Source organism: Crinia signifera, chromosome 2, assembly GCF_055691185.1.
Source record: "Crinia signifera chromosome 2, ASM5569118v1, whole genome shotgun sequence".
Lineage (NCBI taxonomy): Eukaryota > Metazoa > Chordata > Amphibia > Anura > Myobatrachidae > Crinia > Crinia signifera.
This window is the reverse complement of record NC_139218.1, coordinates 248,247,861-248,255,074: the sequence shown is the minus strand read 5'-3', so window position 1 is coordinate 248,255,074 and position 7,214 is coordinate 248,247,861. Positions and strand designations below refer to the sequence as shown.

Below are 7,214 nucleotides of genomic sequence, written 5' to 3'. Positions count from 1 at the left end.
CGAAAGGTCAGATTCTCCTACGAGGAAAATGCTGCGCTTGTCCGGGCTATCATACCCGTGTTTGACCGGTTACTGGGGAAAAGTCACCACAAGAGCACTGCACAGTGGAAAAGGGCTATGCGGAAGGACGTCACCCAGGCGGAGAACACTGTAAGTCAGCACAAGCGCCTGGTCAGAAATGTCAAGAAGAGTTTCAACGACATCAAGAGACAGCTCAAAAGTAAAATGGCCATGGAGTTGGAGGAGGCCACCAAGACTGGCGGAGGAAGCCCCACCACTGTCTGCTACACGTCCTACGAGGTCAAGCTCAAAAGAATCATACCCCCTGAGGTCCTGCCTGGCATGCACGTCGCGGATACCGATAGGCCGCCAACGCCATCCAGAGCTGGTAAGTGTGACCACATGCAACCTTAAACATACATGGCAATGTTTTCAAACTGTAATGTTCACTTGTATTGTTATGCTAAATAAAGTACTGCTGTGGAACTACATAGCCCAGCAAGGTCAAGCACAAAAAATTGCCTGCTCCTACTTTCAAATTGGTCATAATGCTGGGCCTTGTAGTTCCACAACTGCTGATATTGATCAACACTTTAACATTCTTTCTAGCAGCTTAACATGTATGTGGGCCAAAAAACATTGGTGTACTGGTGGTTTAGCTGCCATGCCTACATACCACAGATTATCCACCAGTTGTAATGTGTCCAATAGTTTAATAATAATCTAACTAAAAATTCAGGTGAAAAACATATGTCAAATAATGTGGGGACTAAATAATGTAGTCCTTAACCAAAGGAAGTATTGTCCAGTAATGTCATTTCAATGCATTTTTGCCATAAATGCTTATCCATTGCAAGGTACATAATGGCTGCCCATCTTTCCTTTCACAGATTGTCCGTCCCGAAGTGCTCACGCATCAAAGAAAAGAAGGACCGTTGGAGCAGAATCTGTGGAAGCAGGTAAATGAACAAAAAACAGGCCATTACACATACAGTACACAAACCCATGTCACATCAACAATATCTCACACTACATTCATCTCCTGCTGCTACATTGCAACGGAAATGAATGTAATCTGTCCTAGCCATCTCACTTATTATTAATGTCAATGTTACATGCAGTATCGGGGTACATGTGTAAGTACATAATACCCCTAGGTATGTGCGTTCAGCATCTCAAGCCCTTTCAAAAACAGTACTGAAGAGAGACTGGCCTATATATGCATCAGTACTTACCTCTTCATCTGTATCCACAGGTACTGTACAACTAGGAACACAACCAACAGAATCCTCTATGATGATGTTGGACGAAATGGACATAATTCTCGTACCCGTGGAGACCTTTGCGGCTGAGGAGGAAATACAGACGTCATCACAGAGTGATCTTCCCCCAAGTGGGGTGACTCCCAACCCAACCCGCCCCCACCCACAAACACACCCCATACAGCAGCTTCTGCTGCACAAGTAGCTAACTCCTTGGTAAATTTCAAGGAGAAACAAATTAAATTTATGGCCTCCCATAAGCCTGCAAATAGGGAAAATCCAGGGGTACATGCGTCACACTTTTCTTCAATTAAGAAAAATTTCAAGGAGTGTACGGGTTGGTGTAGGTACTCATGTGAGCATTGCTAATAGCATTGACACCCGTTTTGCAGATCTTACTTCTGCTGTAAGGGAACAGAATAGCCATATTGGCAGCTTTGCGCAAAGTATAGCTGCACTTAGCCAATCATGCACAGCGCAGACCAATGCCTTAATAGGTATGCAGGCACAAATTCAGCAGATGTCATAGGTGCAGCAGCATCTACACTGCGTAGTGTATCTAGCACCCCAGTAAGTGGCTCCCCCACTTCCCCACCCCGTCGGAGTATTAGGACCCGGGGTGGCCTGGGTGCAGCTTCAAGAAGTGGTTTAGGGTGGCCTGATGGTGGGAGAAAATAGGTCATATTTTTTATTCATTTTTAATTTGCATTGAATATGCAACACATCTTGTTATATCCCCCGACAGTTTGAATGTTTGAGTGACAAAAATGCAGGTTGTTTATGACATACTATACTGCAGTAAAAATGTCTAAACGCATACCATTTTGTCTGTGTATTATTTTTAAAGCAATTGTTGTGTGAAATATGACATAGTGTAATGGTATATGACAATGGGATTGCTGAAAAGTAGTGTTGGGTAACTTCTAGCCCGTCAAAGGTTGTGGAACTACATATTCCAGCAAGCTCTGGCACTCATTGTTTGGAGTGTAATGGTTATTGTGTGTCAGGGCATGCTGGCACGTGTAGTTCCACAACACCAGGTGAGCCATGTTTTAGAGCAAACTTAATTCATACATGTTACAAATGTACTTACAAGGTTGATTACAGCAAGGGATAGGTCAGCACCACCAGCTACATCTGTTGGGCTCTGTGTATTAGGCTAAATGTGGGTGGAAACAGATGGTATTGCTAAATAATTTGTTTATGAGTACACTTACAGCAAAGGTACATGTTGGAATACAGGGCACATGTGCTTACCAGAAAAGTAACGCCTGATGATTTGTGTACGCACCAGATTCCCCCTCTGCGTACCCCTCACTACCCGAGGTGTGGTAGGTTGGGCTTCCTGCACGACTGCTGCATGTACCTCCTCCACATAGGCAGGTTGGGACAGGGCTATGTTGTGTAACATGCAGCAAGCCTGGACGATCATCACTACTTTTGCAGGATGGTAAAGCAGCGTACCCGATGACCGGTCCAAACACCGGAATCTACTTTTCAATACGCCAAATGTATGCTCCACCACATTGCGGGTTGCAATATGGGCTTCATTATACCGGTGCTGTGCAGGGCCCTCTGGGGAGCGCAAAGGCGTCATGAGCCAGGAAACACACCCATATCCTGAGTCACCTAAAACACAGATAGGAAGTTATTGCCTTATATGGTAAGGTATGTGCATTGTGCAAACAGGAGACACTGGGACAACAGCAATATGCTTGTGAAACTGGAAACGAACACATTGGAGCAGGTACAAATAAGGACAGAGAGGGTAATCTGTAAAAATGTACTTACCAAGTAGCCAGCCCTATGGCATTTATTGTCGGGTAAATCGGTTCCAGAGGCCGGAGTGTCTCAGAATATAGGCGTCATGGCAGTTCCCAGGAAAGCCTGCGACAACACTTGTCACTGCCACTCCAACTCAGAACGTGGGAATCTGATGTATGTCCGCCACAACTTCTTTAAAGCAAGTAACACTTGAGTAAAATGCTTAGAGAAAGTGGGCTGTGATACCCCCTAGGACCATGAGGTCACAGACTGAGTGGAGCCTGTGGCCAAATAGTAGAGGGTACACATTAATTTCTGCAGCCCAGACACTGCATAGTTGCCTCCCCCGAAAGGGTCCAAATTATCTCTCACCTGCTCATATAAGTCCAACAGGTTATTGCGGTTCAGCCTAAAAATCCCCACAACCTGTTGATCCGAGAGGGAGTCCAGGTACAGCCGAGCACGATACATACGTGGGGTACGCAGTAGTCGGGGGGCTACCTGGATCTGGTGTGCAGCTTCCTCCCTCCTGCGCATCACAAATAAGCAACTCCAAACCACTCTGCAAAATCTCCATGTCTCAAACCCTCACAGGTGTCCTTAATGATGTTGGGGTATATGTAGGGGTGTTTCTGAGTGAAATTGAGGGCACCTGTGCTGAAATTTACCATTTGTGCACTTGACCATAGTGAGTTCTGGGCCAAATCGCCCAACTGTTATGTCTGTTTCTCTTTCCATGTATATCACCACTAGGGGCATCAGGCACCTGTGGACTTATCTCTCTGTCTCCAGACTCTGAGGTATCAGGTGCCTGATGATTGGAGGCAATCTGCTCAATTGGACACCTGTGAGCGGTCTATTTAGTCCTCCCCAGACCAGCACTCAGGGCTGGTCATTGTTCTATGTTCCTGTTGTGGAAAGGAGTGTTTCCCTATCTGCCTTGTATCCTGTGCCTCGTGTATTGTGCCTCAGCCTCAGCCTTTTACAGCCATTACCTTGTGTCCTGTGCCTTGTATCCTGTGCCTTGTGTATTGTGCCTCAGCCTCAGCCTTCTACAGCCGTTGCCTCGTATCCTGTGCCTCGTGTATTGTGCCTCAGCCTTCTACAGCCGTTGCCTCGTGTCCCGTGCCTCGTGTCTTGTGCCTCAGCCTTCTACAGCCGTTGCCTCGTGTCCCGTGCCTCATGTCTTGTGCCTCAGCCTCCTACAGCCGTTGCCTTGTGTCCTGTGCCTCGTGTATTGTGCCTCAGCTTCCTACAGCCTGTGCCTCGTGCCTCGTGTCCTGTGTCTCATGTCTTGTGTCTCGTGCCTAAGCCTCAGCCAACTACTGGACCGCCTGCATCTGTACCCGGTACCTCTGTATTTATTCTGCTATCCAGCCACTTCGTATTTTGTTTCATAAAGTTTGTTCTTGTTTTCTGCATCAGTTCCTGTGTTCTTCGGTTTTTTAATAAAACACCCCGCATTCCCCTGCATCAGTTTGTTCGTTGGTTTTGTTTTTCCTGGAGCACCAAGGGTTAACCTAACATAATGACCAGCCAAAACAGACAAGAGAATACTAAGGATCATGTCAGTCTGGATTCTCTAATTAAAACCTTGTGTGCAGAGCTCCCAGGTGTTTGCAGGGTTGCTGATGACTCCTGTGAAAAAACTGCAATTAACCCTTTGCATGCAGACATCATTTTATTGCGTATTCAATTGGCTCAAGTCTGTGTCTTTTTTCCTGACTTTCTGAAGAAAATGTCTGCATTGCTACAAGTTTATTCTGCTTCTGGTATTCCTGGACATGTGACAGCTAAACAATCCTCCATACCGCAAGAGGGGCCTACCATTTATTCCTGTCCTCAAGATACTCATTTACCATCTGTCGATGTGGCTACTAATATAGTCCATACACTAACTGGTGGTCCTCGTGCTCCGCTATCGGTTACAGAACGTGCCTTTCGCAGGAATAACTTTTTGTGTTTATATTGTGCCAGCCCTGAACACTTCTTGAACTCCTGTCCCAATCGCAGGCCTAAAATTGGGGAACTTCTGGCCAAGTCCCAGCCAGAGTCTCTACCCAGAGCTGCCCAGCCAGAGTCTCTACCCAGAGCTGCCCAGCCAGAGTCTCTACCCAGAGCTGCCCAGCCAGAGTCTCTACCCAGAGCTGCCCAGCCAGAGTCTCTACCCAGAGCTGCCCAGCCAGAGTCTCTACCCAGAGCTGCCCAGCCAGAGTCTTTACAGTCTGAGGAATTTCTTGGGGGGAGGCCAAAGTCCGATGTCCCGGTCTCCGCCAGAGGGTCCGATGTCCCGGTCTCCGCCAGAGGGTCCGATGTCCCGGTCTCCGCAAGAGGGTCCGATGTCCCGGTCTCCGCCAGAGGGTCCGATGTCCCGGTCTCCGCCAGAGGGTCCGATGTCCCGGTCTCCGCCAGAGGGTCCGATGTCCCGGTCTCCGCCAGAGGGTCCGATGTCCCGGTCTCCGCCAGAGGGTCCGATGTCCCGGTCTCCGCCAGAGGGTCCGATGTCCCTGCCAAGGAGCCCGATGATCCGGTCCCCGCCAAGGAGCCCGATGATCCGGTCCCCGCCAAGGAGCCCGTCTGTCTAGCCCCAGGAGGGGGTTCCGTCTGTCTAGCCCCAGGAGGGGGTTCCGTCTGTCTAGCCCCAGGAGGGGGTTCCGTCTGTCTAGCCCCAGGAGGGGGTCGCTATTGCCCTGGCCTCCGGGTCAGAGGACGCTCTTGCCCTGGCCTCCGGGTCAGAGGACGCTATTGCCCTGGCCTCCGGGTCAGAGGACGCTATTGCCCTGGCCTCCGGGTCAGAGGACGCTATTGCCCTGGCCTCCGGGTCAGAGGACGCTACTGCCCTGGCCTCCGGGCCTGAGGACGCTACTGCCCTGGCCTCCGGGCCTGAGGACGCTACTGCCCTGGCCTCCGGGCCTGAGGACGCTACTGCCCTGGCCTCCGGGCCTGAGGACGCTACTGCCCTGGCCTCCGGGCCTGAGGACGCTACTGCCCTGGCCTCCGGGCCTGAGGACGCTACTGCCCTGGCCTCCGGGCCTGAGGACGCTACTGCCCTGGCCTCCGGGCCTGAGGACGCTACTGCCCTGGCCTCCGGGCCTGAGGACGCTACTGCCCTGGCCTCCGGGCCTGAGGACGCTACTGCCCTGGCCTCCGGGCCTGAGAACGCTACTGCCCTGGCCTTCGGGCCTGTTGCCTCTGTGACTCCTGCGCCCCCCGGTCTTGAGTCCGCTCCTGCTGATTCCGTTGGGCATAAATTGAGGGCCGCCGTGTCGGCCGTCAGTTGCAATGTTTTTTCTTTTAGAGCATTTCCACCCGATGTGCCAGAGGTCCGTGAGGGTCCACCCGATGTGCCAGAGGTCCGTGAGGGTCCACCCGATGTGCCAGAGGTCCGTGAGGGTCCACCCGATGTGCCAGAGGTCCGTGAGGGTCCACCCTATGTGCCAGATGTCCGTGAGGGTCCACCCGATGTGCCAGATGTCCGTGAGGGTCCACCCGATGTGCCAGATGTCCGTGAGGGTCCGCCGGACGTGCCAGAGGTCCGTGAGGGTCCGCCTGACGTGCCAGAGGTCCGAGAGGTTCTGCCTGACGTGCCAGAGGTCCGAGAGGTTCCGCCTGACGTGCCAGAGGTCCGAGAGGTTCCGCCTGACGTGCCAGAGGTCCGAGAGGTTCCGCCTGACGCGCCAGAGGTCCGAGGGGTTCCGCCTGACGTGCCAGAGATCCGAGGGGTTCCGCCTGACGTGCCAGAGATCCGAGGGGTTCCGCCTGACGTGCCAGAGATCCAAGGGGTTCCGCCTGATGTGCCAGGGGTTCGAGAAGGGGACACCAGTACCACAACCCCAGGCATAGTCTTCGATGACACGGGGTATATTCCCGGAACTATCTTTTTTGATGGGAATATTTCCACGCTTAGTGCCTTTTTCTGCCAGCCTCGGGAAGGTACAAATATGGAGTAATTGATTGGCCATATGCTGATGAGGTTTAGAGGGGAGGCACTGGCATGGGCGAATTTTTTGGTGGAGTCTAAAGATCCAGCATTGCACGATTTGACTGCCTTCACTGAAGCAATTACCAAAAGGTTCGGTCCACCGGAGGTTTGGGACATTCTAAAAGACTCCCTCCAGGCCGCTGGGCTCTGTAAGGCTGCCCCGTCGGGTACTAAGAGAAACAAGAAGAACAGGAGGAAAAGATGAC

General features: G+C 51.4%; 1 long non-coding RNA gene across 1 annotated transcript; it reads right to left on the bottom strand.

The window, feature by feature from the left end:
* Positions 1 to 509: 509 nt before the first annotated feature.
* Positions 510 to 2,694, bottom strand: LOC146059021 (uncharacterized). Its single transcript, XR_014470100.1, has 4 exons — positions 2,520 to 2,694; positions 2,356 to 2,421; positions 1,236 to 1,348; positions 510 to 947 (listed from the first exon to the last, which is right to left on the bottom strand). It is a non-coding gene; the product is annotated as an uncharacterized LOC146059021 (long non-coding RNA).
* Between the last annotated feature and the right edge of the window lie 4,520 nt (positions 2,695 to 7,214).